Here is a 14,885-nt window from a genome sequence, read left to right as displayed (position 1 = left end):
ATAGATACTAAACTTATGGACTTTGGGTTCAAAGAGGATTTTATGAATTTGACCTCAAAGGCAAGGGAAATAAAAGATGAACTTTCTATCATTATTCTTAAAATTGTTTCTGCTCTATTCGCTTCTTTCTGTCCTTATGAATCTGCAATGGTAGGTAAGGTGGACTTTGTTTATTGGTTCATGTCTTTCAAAGTCTATATTTTATGTTTTTATGTTTGTATTCCTGTGCTGCCCTCTGGATTGCTTTTTGCAGATAATCATACTAGAACAATAATGGAACAAAAAGCAAGAAATATTTCTAAAACTGTCAAATATATTTGAAATGTAAACAAACAGAAGTTCTAGAAATTAAAATATAATAATAAAATAGACACTAAATGTTAATGAATAAGTTTAACAGCAGATTAGCATAGTTAAAGACAGAAATAGTAAATTCTGATATATATATATACGTATATATACATATATACGTATATATATCAGTATATATATATCAGAATATATATATATATCAGAATATACATATATATTTCAAATATATTTGACAGTTTTAGAAATATTTCTTGCTTTTGTTCCATTATCATTCTAGTATGATTATTTTAAACTTTTTTATTATATTATTTCTTTAAATTATGCCATAATTACATGGTATTTTATATCTGACAATTCCAAAAACTCAAGTCTTTTGAAGGACTGTTACTATTGACCCTCATGGTGTCTTGCTTCCTTGTGTTTTCGTTTTGTTTTGTTTTGTTTGACTGAGTGCTCTATTTCCTGAATTTTTTGTGTGTGTTGAATATTGAGATCTTATATGAAAGTTTTGTGTTTTTTTTTCTCTAGTAATGTTTTACATTTGTTCCTGATAAGGGTCGAAGGCATTTCTAATCCATGACCACTTTTAATCAAACTCTTAACTTGAAGTTTTTGGAAATTTGATGGTGGTAAACTGAGGGAAGACACAACTATGGTTACAAATATTCCCAATGGAGACCATCTCAAACTCAGCATTAAGTTTTCAATTTGGCAATTTTCTCAAAATCTTCCATAGTAGACATTTGGGATGCAGGATTATTTCTAGTTCACGTTTATATTGAAGGTATAGAACTTTGAGTTCCCAGGAGTATCTGGAAACTTCCTAGTAGCTTTTCTACCTTGCATGTTTCCTGGGCCTTTCTCCAGGCATCCACTTTCTTAAAGCCTTTGAAAACAAAAGTTAAATTTCTCTTGGTCAGCAAAATCTCTCCCTTGATATGCAAATAAGCTTTAGCACTCTGTTTACTTCTTTGAGATATAATTTCTACTCTTTCTAACCTCTTTGTAATTCTTAATGCTCTTTTCAGTTTATTGATATGTTTTAATAGAATAGGAAAATATTTTCTTCAGCATTTTCAGTTGTTTGCAATGATAGAAACAGTCGGAGTATCTAATCCACCATTATTCCTGGAAACATAGTTTTAATTCTGTGGGGTTTTGGCAGTACTATATATATATTTCAGTTATTCAAACATTTATGTTATTGGCATGATGCATATTTAATTTGTTTAGAAAAATATTAAGAAAGGAGATTTTGTTTCCTCTATTACTAAGACAGATTTCCTTCTGATATTCCAGTTGTTCTTTTATCATTGCTATGGGCAATGGATCCTCCTGAAATGTGATTGCACAAGGCAATTTTCTGTATTTGTCTTCTGCGATTCACTAACAGCTTGTTTACTTTTCATAACAGAAAATAATTCTTTCCATATGCCAAAAGACAACTTATTTAAATAAGCCTGGTTCATGGTTTATCAACTTGATTACATCAGCTCTTTGAAAATATAGGAGTTTATACTATGGTTTAGGATAAATTGCTTTCTCTAGTGTCATTTATATTTTACTAGAAAACAAACATGTAATTTGTAATGCCATGCCATCATACTAATAGAACAAGAAGGGATTTATCCCTCTATTTCATCAAAAGTCAAATGCATACCATATCAATGTCAATGATGAAAGTGTTTCTTGTGCATTGTAAGGATCAACATCATCTAAATGGCTTCATCAAGACAATGGTCATAAGTGTGAAGCAAGCTCAAAATGTGGAATGGAGAACACTTTTGTTTTCGAGCATGCAATATCTATTTAAGTTAGCTATTTCCACCATGTAATTCAAACCAAGGGAGTGGGAAATCCTTTCCAAAATCGTAACATCTAGTATATGTTGATAAACTGTTTTTTTTAAATATTCTTGCCTTTCTAATAAACTTGTAGAGTCTATGACAACTAAAGAAGTCATCTTTTTTTCCCCAGAGAAGGCAAGAATAATATGAATTAAATATCAGCACAACTGGTTAGAAACATTTATACTATTATATATCATAGTCAGAGATAGCTATAATTTTTAAATTAAAAAGTTCAGAATTCTCAACCTAAGACTCTGAGATGACTGTTATCACAGGTGACTAACAAAGGAACATGAATCCATCCATGTAGTTGATCTTTTCTATGAATAGTCTTAATGTCCAAGAAAAAAACAATGAAAAACAACACTAGAGCAAAGCCAAATCAAAAAGTTAAAAAATAATCAAACTAGTCAGACTCATTATAGCCTCATGATTACTCTGTATTTAAAAGGTGAATAAGTCCCACATAACTTTTCAAATTCTGTAACAGCTTTAACTTTTTATTTTGCTATGATCTATAAGATCATTATAAAGTAATTAAATACATGGAATTGGTTTCTACTAGGATCTCCCCTTACTACCTCAACCCTGAACCTATCATGTCAAGCTAGCTTGTTTTGAAATCACTAGAATAGCCTTTTGGTATATAGAGAAAAGCATGCTAGGAAAATACATGGCAAAGAGAATAAAATGGCATTTGAAGTAGCGTTGGTTTCATTAAAAATAATAGTAATAAATAATTTTATTTTATTATTATTATTAAATAAATAAAAATGTTTATTACTATTTTTTCTTAATAACAAAAAATAAGAAGACATGATTACATTTTATTTGACATAGCAGAATAGCTTTTTTTTTTTTTTTCTTTCCAAGTTGGTTTGGAAATTACGGATAAGAAAGGAACATGTGAAAGAATAATGTCATGTGGGTAATGCATTTCTGAGAAACGAGTACAGAGATTATCAACAATGATCCTGCGATTTTTATTCTAATTTGTTTTATACTGATAGCACTATTTCTTACTTTTGTACATGCATAGTATTATGAACATAAGTAAATATAAGGTATTCTTGTCTTCAGGCAAGTTATAATCTAGGTGGGAGGAAGAAAACTATGTGATTCTTATATATGGAGATGTCCTTGCTTAAATGTGCTCAGGTTGTGTTTTTGGCCAGATGAAATCGTGGCAGTCATTTCTTGTCTTTTTGCCCCTATAAGATTTAATCACTTCTGTAAAGCTGAGAACAAACTGATTTCACACAGTATTTGGGGGGATTTGCTTATCACAATGTTTAGAAAATGTTGGAAGAATAAGCAGAGGGAACATACACTTTTCATTTTAATCTCTGTTCCACAGGAGTGAACCTTCTATTGAGAAGCAGAATCCTCAACAGGTACCATATAGGCCCTCTCATAAAGATTAATTAAGAAGATAACCAACAGTACAAGGTATTTTTGGCAGTGTGAGATTATAAAAGATAGGAACCTATAGAAGCTAGACAGCAGATCGCCTGTCATCTTCATTTCTCTCACATACTTCTCAGAGAATTTACCTGCTGTGGCCTGGAAAGTCTGCCAGCTCACATGAAACTATCATCCAAGGTAAAACTGATGTAATCACAGATAGAAACATGACCCAACTTATGTCAAAAGAGTCTCTCTTCCAGGTATTTCAATTTGAGATGTAGAGAATCTAATTGTGACATTCAGGTTCTAGAGCAAGAAAAGCACACAAAATCAGGACCAAAGGACATTTGTATTTGTATTGAAAGAAAAACATAGAAATTTAATCTGCTTCTGCAAAGTAATCTGGCATTCAGAGAAAGAAGTAAAGTCTTACAATAGATCAGATGATATGTTGGGAAAGACGGAAAAAGACATTCTATTTTTCTAATTTCTGGTTCTTGTCCTTTGTAAGACCAGCAAAAAATTTGCCCTTGAATTTCATGAGATACCTTTGAATTCTTTTTTAATGGTTAATTATTTCTTTATCGATTGACATTTGAGCTATTTCCAAGTTTTTTAAAAAAAATGCTTACAGAAATATTCTTGGGTCTATCTCTTTGTTCAGAATTAATTCCTAGAGGTGGAAGTTCTGGGTCCAAACCCAGAATATTTTGAATTTTAATTGATATTGCTAATTTACATTCTAAAAAGCTCGTACTAATTTACAAGGCAGAAAATGCTATTTTGGGGGTATCTAAACATCAAAATTAAGACAAAAAGTAATAAATGATAACTGAAATGAATTGAACTTCAAATATAGAGATCATTTTGAGCAGAGCCCACCTGAAAAGGTTTAATGAATATGGAATCTAAAGTGCATCTGAAAGAAAGGCTATTTTTAATATGGGAGAGAAGACTAGCATTCTGGGAAAAGAAATGACAAAAATCAAAGATGGGACATGAGACAATGCAGCCTGTGTGTCGAGGACTTGTTAGACTAGAGTGATGGACTCAAGCAAGAGAGAAATAAGAAGCAAAATTAGAATTCTATTTTATAATTTTACTGTTAAAGGCCCTGGAAGCCAGACTAAGGAATACACGTTTCTCTTTCTTTCATTGTCACTCATTGTCTTTTGTCCCCCTTCCGACTACCTTTTGTCCCCATTCCTCCTCCTCATCCTCTTTCCTCTTTCTCATTTCTCTCTCCTCGTTGTTTCCTGACCAGCAGTTGGCCTTGGGTAAACACTAGGTGGGATGCTGTAATGAAGTCCTTAGTGAAGCATTTCTGTGGAAGTTGCACAATTATTCTCCCTTACTACTTATTCCTGAAAGGCATTTTCCCCTGTTTCTGACCATAGACAGACTATTGGAAGACGGTGTGTTTACTCTCAAGGAATTTCTAGGTTTAAAAAGACAATGCAGGTCAAGCAAAAGTCTCCACTCCTGTGTACCTCTACCTCTTTGCCTCGTCAACTCCAACTAGTCTAAAACCTCATTCAAAATGCATAAAATTCTTCCTACCCTAAGTTTCTATTTGTTATCTAATGTTTTATGTCTATTTGTTTTCTCTATTTCTCCATGTGTGCCTTCTTTGCATTAAATAGGTATTGTATTTTTTAATATACGCGATTATCTTTTTTTTTATTTTGCCTATATGTTTCTAACATTTATAGTCACCAATCTGACATATAACATTGAGTAAGTTTAAGGTATATAATGTTACTTTGATACATTTATGTGATTGGCATGGCAGCGATATTTACCATATTACATAATTATAGAACAATATTGGCTATATTCATTATATTGTGTATTAGGTTTCTATGGCTTATTTACTACTATTCGCTGTAAGATTGTACCCTTAAACAACATTAGTCTTATCCCTTCAACCCCCATTCCCTGGTAACCCCCATTTTGCTCTTTGTTTCTTATAAGTTTGACTTTTTTAGATTCTATGTGGAAGTGATAGCATAGAGTATTAGTCTTACTCTGGCTGACTTATCTCATGTAGCACAGTGTGTTCAAGGTACATCATTGTTTTCACAAATGGCAGGATATCTTCTATTCTCATGTCTAAATAATAAACATTTTAATCTATAGATACCTTCTAATGTACCATTTTAATTCCCCTCCTTTTTGCTATATTTTTAGATTTATTTTCATAATGATTACCATGGGATCATAATTAGCATCCCATTTATAACAGTCTAATTAGGACTAATGTCAACTTAATTTCATCGTATACAAACATTTCTAAGCTAATTCTTTAGAATTTGTATTCTTTGGCCTGTGTGACTCCTGAAGTCTCCGATCAGGTAACTTAGTGGTTAACTAAGGATTTACCATCAATTTCCTTATAAATCCCAAACCAATAAACTTCCCAGTCTTTGTAAGGGATTCTTTGTGTATGTTAGGGCTTACCTTCACCACTCAGCTGGCAGTTAACACTTCTGCCTGAATCTTCACTTTCTTGTGAAGAGTTTCAAGTTCAGACAGAGGTGAGAGAGAGAGTTTAGTGCTTTCTCAGGTCTGCCTTGAACATGTACACAGACTGAGCATGTGAACAGTCTTACATATGTAAATGACCTTCTACATTCCCAAGGAATCTGTTGGAGCTTTCCAAAGAGCCTATGGGCTTCTTATTCCTCAGCTTTTCTTTTTAAGCTTTTGGTCAGTCTGTTATTGGCTCCAATTGTGATCCACTACCGCAGGCAGTTATGAAGTTAAACAATTGCCTGTATTTGTTTTTGACAAACACTCCGAGGGAAAATACTTTTGTGCTGGGGACATTCCAAGTCAGGTCAAATGAAGACAGCCTTACAAGTAGGGTCTTCCAGGAAACCATCAAACAGATCAAATAATGACAATTCTCTGGGAATGAGGCTTAGAAGAAGTTTCAACTCTGTTCTGTCTCCTCTAGTGACTGCCAGGCTGCTGGATTTTTTAATTTTTTTTTTTAAGGTTACAGTGGAGCTGGATAGCTGGGGATGGAACTCAAGTAAGTTAAAATACCACAGAGCTCACTATTTTACCAGGACTCCGTCTCAGTTGCTTTTCTTCAGTAAATACTCCCTGGATTGCTGCAAGCCTTCGGTTGATTTCCAGAGTTTTTAAAAAGGTTAATTCTGAAAAATTTTGCCAGTTTTTCTCATTGCTTTTATGAAGAACATAATTTTTAGATATCTTTATTCTTTTCACCAACGTCCTTATCCTAAACTTTCTGCTATTCAATAATTTACAGTAGAAAATGTTTGTTTCAGAAAATCCTTACTGGATTTTCAAGTCTTAGTTTTTATATACCTGATATAACAGTATAAACAAACAAAAATGTTTATTGTAAATTTATCTTCTCACTCCTTTCCAAAAATGACATGAGATATAGAAATTGTCATATATTGAGTAACCTAGGAGCGATACATTTCTTATTTTTCCTTTTTTGGTAGATACTGGGTTTAATTTTTGAAGTAGGGTGATAAGGGCAAGGATGTATTTAAGCTTTATCCCTTTTTAAAAAAAAAAAACAACTAAAGATAATCCTGTATTAAGTCTGATCTTTGACCTTTTCGTTTCCTACTTCTATAGCTAAATATTCCTAACTTCTAATAACACACACAAGGTCAGTTGTGTCTGCTTAAATAATTTTAAGTTGGCCAGTCTGAAATTTTAGAGAATTATCTTTCCAAGAGCTATGTACAGAATTTAATTGCTTAACAGTAGCTATACAGAAACAATATTGAAATATTCAAGGCAGGGCAGGAGTGGAAATACTGAGTCCACTCCTTCACTTTTTCTGCCAGATACACTTTAAATAATTACCTTTCTCAAAGTTGTTCTACATGAACAAAAATATGGGAGGAAACCTAAATGTGTGTTCTTTATCTCATAAGACCCGTAGATGAAAAAAACAATAGTAACCTCTAAGTAATATGTGCTGCAAAACAATTTTTTTTCCATAATTTGTGGATGAAGACTGCAGTAGGCACTCAATAAATGCTTGCTAAGTGGCTAGTCCTCAGTCTGTTGCTACCCTTAAATCATTTCTCTGAGGAGTGGTTTCAGTAAAAAATGATATGATTTAGTGTGTTCATGTGTCTGCCACATGTTCATTGGGGAGATGTATGAAACTCTGTAACACCTATTCTACTGCTTTGCAGATTAACGCATCTGGGGTGAGGTTCTCAAGTACAAAGGGATACCTACTGAACCAAAGCTGACTTTGCTTTAAATCCCCTAAATGTGCTGACTTCATCTGATACTTCTGTCTTTTGACAGGAGAGTCTCAGCCTCCTGAATAATGATAAGTAGTGCATTATAATAAATGTGGACTTGGGGAATGAACAGCATCACGGTGTATGCTCTCTACAAGCCTGGGAAGACGAGACTGACAATTTATGGTAGAATAATCTTGTGTCCAGTCCCTGTGCAGAAATTAACTCTATGGCTTTTTAGTGGGTGTTTCAGGAGGCTGTCATGCTTAAGAATTTTGAGAAATGATGATCAGATAAAGGACTCTAAAAGGTGTTAAATAATGATTTAAACAGGAGTATAGGAGCTAAGGGGGGAAAATCTCAAATGATTCACTCTAAAGACTATTAGTTGAAGGAGAATTTAGGTTCTAAAGGTTATGATTATATTTTATAAGGCATACAAAAACTCCTACTAAATCTATTTTAAAATTCTAGCCAGGGAAGAATGGGGTGACACAATTATTATTAGAAAAAGCACAGAGAACAAATATAACAGTTTCATTTAACGCTAGTATCCATAGTGAGGTATATAGCCTTTACCTTTTGGAGAAAACAAAAATATGGGAAGTTGTCCTTTCAAGTTTGCAAAAGACCACTATAATTCTCAGAGGAATAGAAGGATAAAAACAAAAACAAACACAAAAAACACAAACCACATTTTTATCAACATGCAAATCTGGTATTTTCATACAGATGATATCAGCATATGTTTATACACAGAGAACACAGTATATTCAATATTCTATAGAAATTATCTAAATGTATGAACAATGCAATACTATTGTGTATTTTAAACACAGTATGCATGAAAAACGAACTTTTGACCATGTAATAATTTTGGTCTAATTATATTGCTTTGGCTAATATAATTGTGAAATACAATGAAGGTTGAACCTTAAATTATTATTATTAATATATTAAAAGTGACCTTGCATTTAATAAAATGACTTCTTTCATTTTAGTAGAATGGGAAAGATTCTCTTATTCTCATATGAAATAACAATATTATTTATTATATTAACATATAATTTAATTTATTATTGCGCCATATATTAAATTAATAATTAAATTATTAATTCATAATTATATTAGAAATTAGATTATTTATAATTATAGTATGACTATATATTATCTTTATTTTAATAATTAATAATGTTTATACAAATGAACAGTGCCTCTTTGCCTAGTTATCTTGCCTATTCTTCTTTCTTGATTTTTTAAAATTGCAATCCCTTTTTTATTCGCTTCATGTTTTGCCTTTTATAGTAGATTTTATTCTTCTTGAAGGTACAACCCATGACTTATTGTATTCTTCACATTGTATTAAGAAAATCACTGTTTTAAAATATGAGTTTTACATTCAAGTAGCTCCTTATCATAGTTGAACTCTCACAATGGAAAATATGATATTTTTTACTCAATCCACTTCTCTTTTATCATCAAATTCAATGCTATAGCGCTAAATCTTTGTACCAATGAAATAATCTCTATCCCCTTCACCTCCCTTACATTTTCTAGTAATTATATTTGCCTTGACCTAATCTCTTATTCTTTCTTCCAGTTAATCCATAGCTATTGGAAGGCAGTAGAATGAATGGCATAGAGTTCAAACTGTGTTCCTGTGAGACTCAGTTCCTGGTTCTCACCATTACCTCCTATAACATTTGGCAAGTTTTCTAATCTCTCCGTGTCTTTGATAGTTACTGCAAATCATGTTTATAGATTGTACAGAAAAAAATGTATACATAAAAGGGTTGGTTAGCCAACTTAAATTTTCATAACTCATATTAAAATCATAGAGTAGTGCAAACCATGAGGGCTATATAGGATCAAAGAAGAGAGATATTTTTTTACAGGCTTTTGGTTTTTTCCCCCCCTCTCTTGTGTGTCTTTGAGTTCGGTAATAGTGGAAAGATACTTTATACGAAAACATTTTTTTTTCTTTTTCATTAAATGGCCTTTAGAAACTATACTTTTCTGCAGAGGTGTAATTTTATACATGATTTGGGTGAAAAGATTAAAGATACTATCAGAAACAATTGCTGTTTCACAACTAATAATAGGTAGGAGAGCAAACATTTTCAAAAAAAGGATGACTTTTTCCATGAAGAAAACATCTGGATGTTTTATATATACATAGGAATATATACATTTTTGAGCTATTTAGGTGTTTTTTTCCTCCCAAAAATATCCCGGAGGATATTTGATAGTAAATGCCAGATTTAAAAAAAAAGTTTTAACTTTTAAGCTTCTGTTTATTGTTATCCAGATCCTTCGGCTAAACACCTATTTTAAAGTTTAAAAATAGAGCACTTTTAAAAATACAACCTAACCTCACATTAATCTCTAGAAAATTTGATCAGTCTTTTCCAAAGTATTCATTTTAATTCTGTATTTGTCAATGAAAGTATTTAAGGAGTACTACTTTTGTTCATTAATTTTATGATGCCAAAAGATAGCTTCATATTTGTTCATTGACAACTGTGTGATAACTATTCATTTACTCCAGGGATTAAGCCAAACACTATATGATTTCAGCAGGATTTATTTACATGATTTTGAATGAGTAAGATGTCTTATTTTGCTTTATATTTTGCAAAGTTACTTTGTCTTGTTTGTAATGCAGTTAGACTTTAACATGCATATTTACTTCTCTCTCTTTTTTGGTAAGGTTATTTGTTTTGGACTTTTGTTTGTGTCACTCTCCCTCCCGAGATTTTATATGTTGGTCTTTACACCCAAAGTGATAATGTTAGGAGAAAGGTCCATTAAAAGGTAATTAGGTTTAGATGAGGTCATGAAGGTGGGGCCCCCATGATGGGTCTACCATGTTTCCCCCAAAATAAGACCTAGCCAGACCATCAGCTCTAATGTGTCTTTTGGAGCAAAAATTAATATAAGACCCAGTCTTATATAAGATTGGGTATTATAATATAAGACCGGGTATTATATTATATTATATTACATTATATTATATTATACCTGGTCTTATTTTAAAATAAGACCGGTCTCATATTAATTTTTGCTCCAAAAGACACATTAGAGATGATGCTCCGTGTAGGTCTTATTTTCGGGGAAACACAGTAGTGCAAGCCAGGAAGAGTGCTCTCACCAAACATCAAATCTGCAAGCCCCTTGATCTTGTACTTCCCAGTCTCCCCAACTATGAGAAATCAATGTTGGTTGGTTAAGTCACCCAGTCTTTTTTATGGCAGCCCAAACTGACTAAGACATAATTTCAGTTCTGTTCTTGGGATAAGAATTTGTAATTAACTTCAAGTCTAGAATAATCAAAGGAACATAGTGCTGATTTTCATGGGTCTGGTATTCCATAACCCAACTGTATTATGTTGTATTTTATCCATATATAAAAGAAGTAAGTTGTGATGCATAAATAAAAGCAAAAACATTAATTTTAAATGAATTTTCAAAACACAAGGCAATTTAAACAGTGGGCATAGAATTGAGAAGTATCTGTTGAAGATAATGCAACATGCTACTGTTTTTATTATTAATAATACTCAGGACTGTTCTAGGGACTTTGTACATAGCAACAGATTTGTAGAGTGTAAAATTTGCAAAAGGTCAGGAAAGGCTATGATTGAGGTGACCTGACTAGGAAGCCACACACATTTTTCAGACACATACTATGTACAGATTGCTTGACAATCTCATGTTCACATTTCAGGGAAGGAACTGTATAGATTAGGTAGCTTCTCTGAGGACACATTGCTCAGGAATAGCAGAGATGAGGATTGGAGCTCACAGTATTTCTGTAGTATGTTTTCTTGCTGCTTTGGATGCTCTGTCTTGTTACTTCTTTTTCTTATTTCTTCTCTAATTGGTCGAGTTCTCTCTCTAACAGTTACACTCTGGGGAGAGAGAGAGAGAGAGAGAGAGAGAGAGAGAGAGAGAGAGAGAGAGAGAGAGAGAGAGGAAGAGGAAGAAGAAGAAGAGAGAAAGAGAGAGACCCTGGCATAACATAAATAGCAATTGGCTCTATCACCAATAACACAGTGAGTTCATTCACATCTTTGTGAACTAGGGAACACACAATGCATATAAATTCTCTCAATCTCTTTTTCTTTCCATGTAATTACTATAACTTTTATTAATCCAAAAGTAATATCACCTTCTTTGTGCTAGAGGAAGCTCAAGAGGTTAACTTTGCTTGGTTTAGAATCTATGTTTTTTGCTCTTTTTTGTCTCTTATTAGCACAAAAATGAGAAGTTTGTAGGGACAGAGCCAGGAGTGCAGTTTCCAGGTTCTCGCCCTCACGTGGAAAGGTGCTCACTCAGGTAGTAAACGGCCATCAACTGTGATTGGATGGGCATCGGCTGTGGCTAGTTGGCCGTCAGCTGTAACCAGTGAGCCGTTGGCCACTAATACAACTACCGTAGCTACGCTAGGAGCAAATGGGGGCTAGCAAGAAGATGGTGGCTGGCAAGCGTGGATTGCAGAGAGGAGTGTATTGCAGTTAGCAAGTGAGGTTTGTTGGCAGAGAAGCAGACAGTGGGTTGCGGGTCATGTGGCTCCTGCTTCCTGTGTCTCCAACCCAGCCACCAGAGAGAATATAGTGGTATGACTCCCCTACCTATGGCTCCGTGGGTATTCCTTTTTGGCCTCACCGTATCCTACATTCTTATTTGGGGAGCAGGAGCTGAGACCCCGCATGACACCTTGCATGACAATTATTACTGAAAGAAGGAAAACGCACATTGGTTCCCATTCAATGTGGTTTCTACATTCTGGGCTCCCAGCATGATATTGGGTCCCAACATAAAGGTAACTAAATCCCAACCTTTGTGATTGGGAATACACATAACATTAGTAACTTCATTCTCAATACTCTTTTGTGTATATAGGTTTTTACCACTGTCCCTCAACTTTTCAGGTTTAGATCTTAAGGCCTGGAATATTATATTTTAGAGGATGAAATCCTAATCCTGTTTTACTTTCTTTTCCCATCTTTCAAAATTAGAAGTTAAATAGATGCCGTTTTATGGTCATGTAGCGGAAGTATTGAACTATGAAAGATCAAATTCTAGTTCATGTCTAATAGTACTTTATGGCTCTACAGGTCACTGGTGTATGAACTTTAGTTCCTGAGTTGTTTAGAGGATGTAATGTATAATACATAGACTAGTCTTACAAACAGAGAAGCAAAATTCAAATTAGGTAGATACAAAGCTCCTGATTTAGATATTTGTGGCAATTGTTAATACATGAAATATAATTGATTCAAGTGATGAGTATTTTGTGACACATTTAAAACTCTCAAATGAGTTGACATCAGATCCCTCCCTTGTGGTCTGAGAAGAGAAGGGAGCCCTGCTGATGGGATACAGAGGAGAGACGGTTCATAGAGTATGGGAGGGCTCTTTCACCTTAGGACGTGATAAACAAGTATTATAGAGGTAAGAGTGAGGTGAGAATTCAAGTCATTAACAATGTAACAATGTAATACGCATTACCTATGCATTACTTATGTTTCAGTTAGCTTCTGTTATATGACAGACACGATAAAAGCAATTAGCATCTATTCCCATTTAATGTATTTGTTCAATGCATATTTCAAAGTATGTACCATGTCTCAGGTTCTGTAGTGGACATTGAGATTTCAGTGATGAGCAAATCAGACAAGTCCCTTCTTTCATGGAGCTTCATTTTGTAGGAAAGACACACAACAGATAAACAGAGAATAAGGTTATTTCAGGTAGGACTGTGCTGTGAAGAAAACAATGCAGGTAATGTGATAGAGAGTTAAAGAGGAAGGAGAAGGGGAAGATTGGGTAGTCAGGGAAGGCCTGAGTGTAAAGCACATTTGAAATAAGACCTCAATGATGAGAAGCCAGACATAATAAAGATCAGAGGGAGGCACCGTCTAAGTACAGGAAAGGTCAGGTGCAGAAGGACGACTGAAGAGGGAGTGCCTTTGGATTATCAAGGAATTAAAAGAAGGCCACTGTGGCTGGAGCATATGAGTCAGGAGAGGGATGAGACTGACACTGGGAAGGTAGGCAAAGGTTAAATCATGTTGTGGCTTGTAAGCCCTGAGGAGGACTTTGGATATTATGTTAGGTATATAGCAAAACTGGAATGGCATTATCTGCTTTGTGTTTTAAAGAGACCATTATTAGTTAGAATATGGTTTGTAGAAGGGTTAAATGTGGAAGCAAGGAAAGAATGGGAGGGTACTGCCGTACTCTAGGCAAGAGACGCTGGTGGCTTCAGTCAGAGCAGTGGGTGTGGAGGCAGAGAGAACTAGGAGGACTTGGGGATGAGAATGAAGGATTGCTGATGGGATGTGCTGAAGGATTGCGTGTGGTTTTTTTTTCAAGTGAAAAATGGAAATCAAGCTACCAAAGAGATGTACATAATAATTTTGAGAGGCAGTTCTAGTTAGAATATTGGTTGGACTGGTGGAAAACAGTCCCCAAAGCCAGGGGCTTAACTAAGATACATCTTTATTTCTTTGTGACAGTCTAAATATAAGTAGTTCAGGACTGAGGTGATAGAGAATGGTAGGGACTTAGGGTTCCATTATTTTGCTCTGTCATCTTTAACATTAAGTTTCCCTATGGTTTACTTAATGGTTTATGGTGACTGGTTTGGATCCTTCTATCATTTTCTAAGAAGTGGGAAGGGAGAAAAGGAAGAAGGAGGACACATTTTTTCTCCTTAAGGCTATAATTCTAAAATTGCATTTATCACTTCCACCCTTATCCTATTGTCTCAATCTAAGATATATGGCCACACATACCTTGAAGCAGAAGTGGAGGATAGGAAAATGTATCTCTAGCTGGATAGCCACATGATTGAGAACTATGACCACCTATATCAATATGACATAACCATTAGGACTAAGGACTGAGAGCATCTGTGTCAGCATGACTTAGTTGTTTGTTCCAGCCCAGAAAAGATAAGACTTTAAATCAATAAAAAACTTCACTACTTGCTTCAGGAAATTCTTGTAAATCAATTTATCTAAGACAACTCCATTTTGCTCATCTGTTCAAAGAGGTTGCT

This window comes from Rhinolophus sinicus, linkage group LG04 (genome assembly GCF_036562045.2).
Source record: "Rhinolophus sinicus isolate RSC01 linkage group LG04, ASM3656204v1, whole genome shotgun sequence".
In the NCBI taxonomy this organism is placed as follows: domain Eukaryota; kingdom Metazoa; phylum Chordata; class Mammalia; order Chiroptera; family Rhinolophidae; genus Rhinolophus; species Rhinolophus sinicus.
This window is presented reverse-complemented; position numbering follows the sequence as displayed.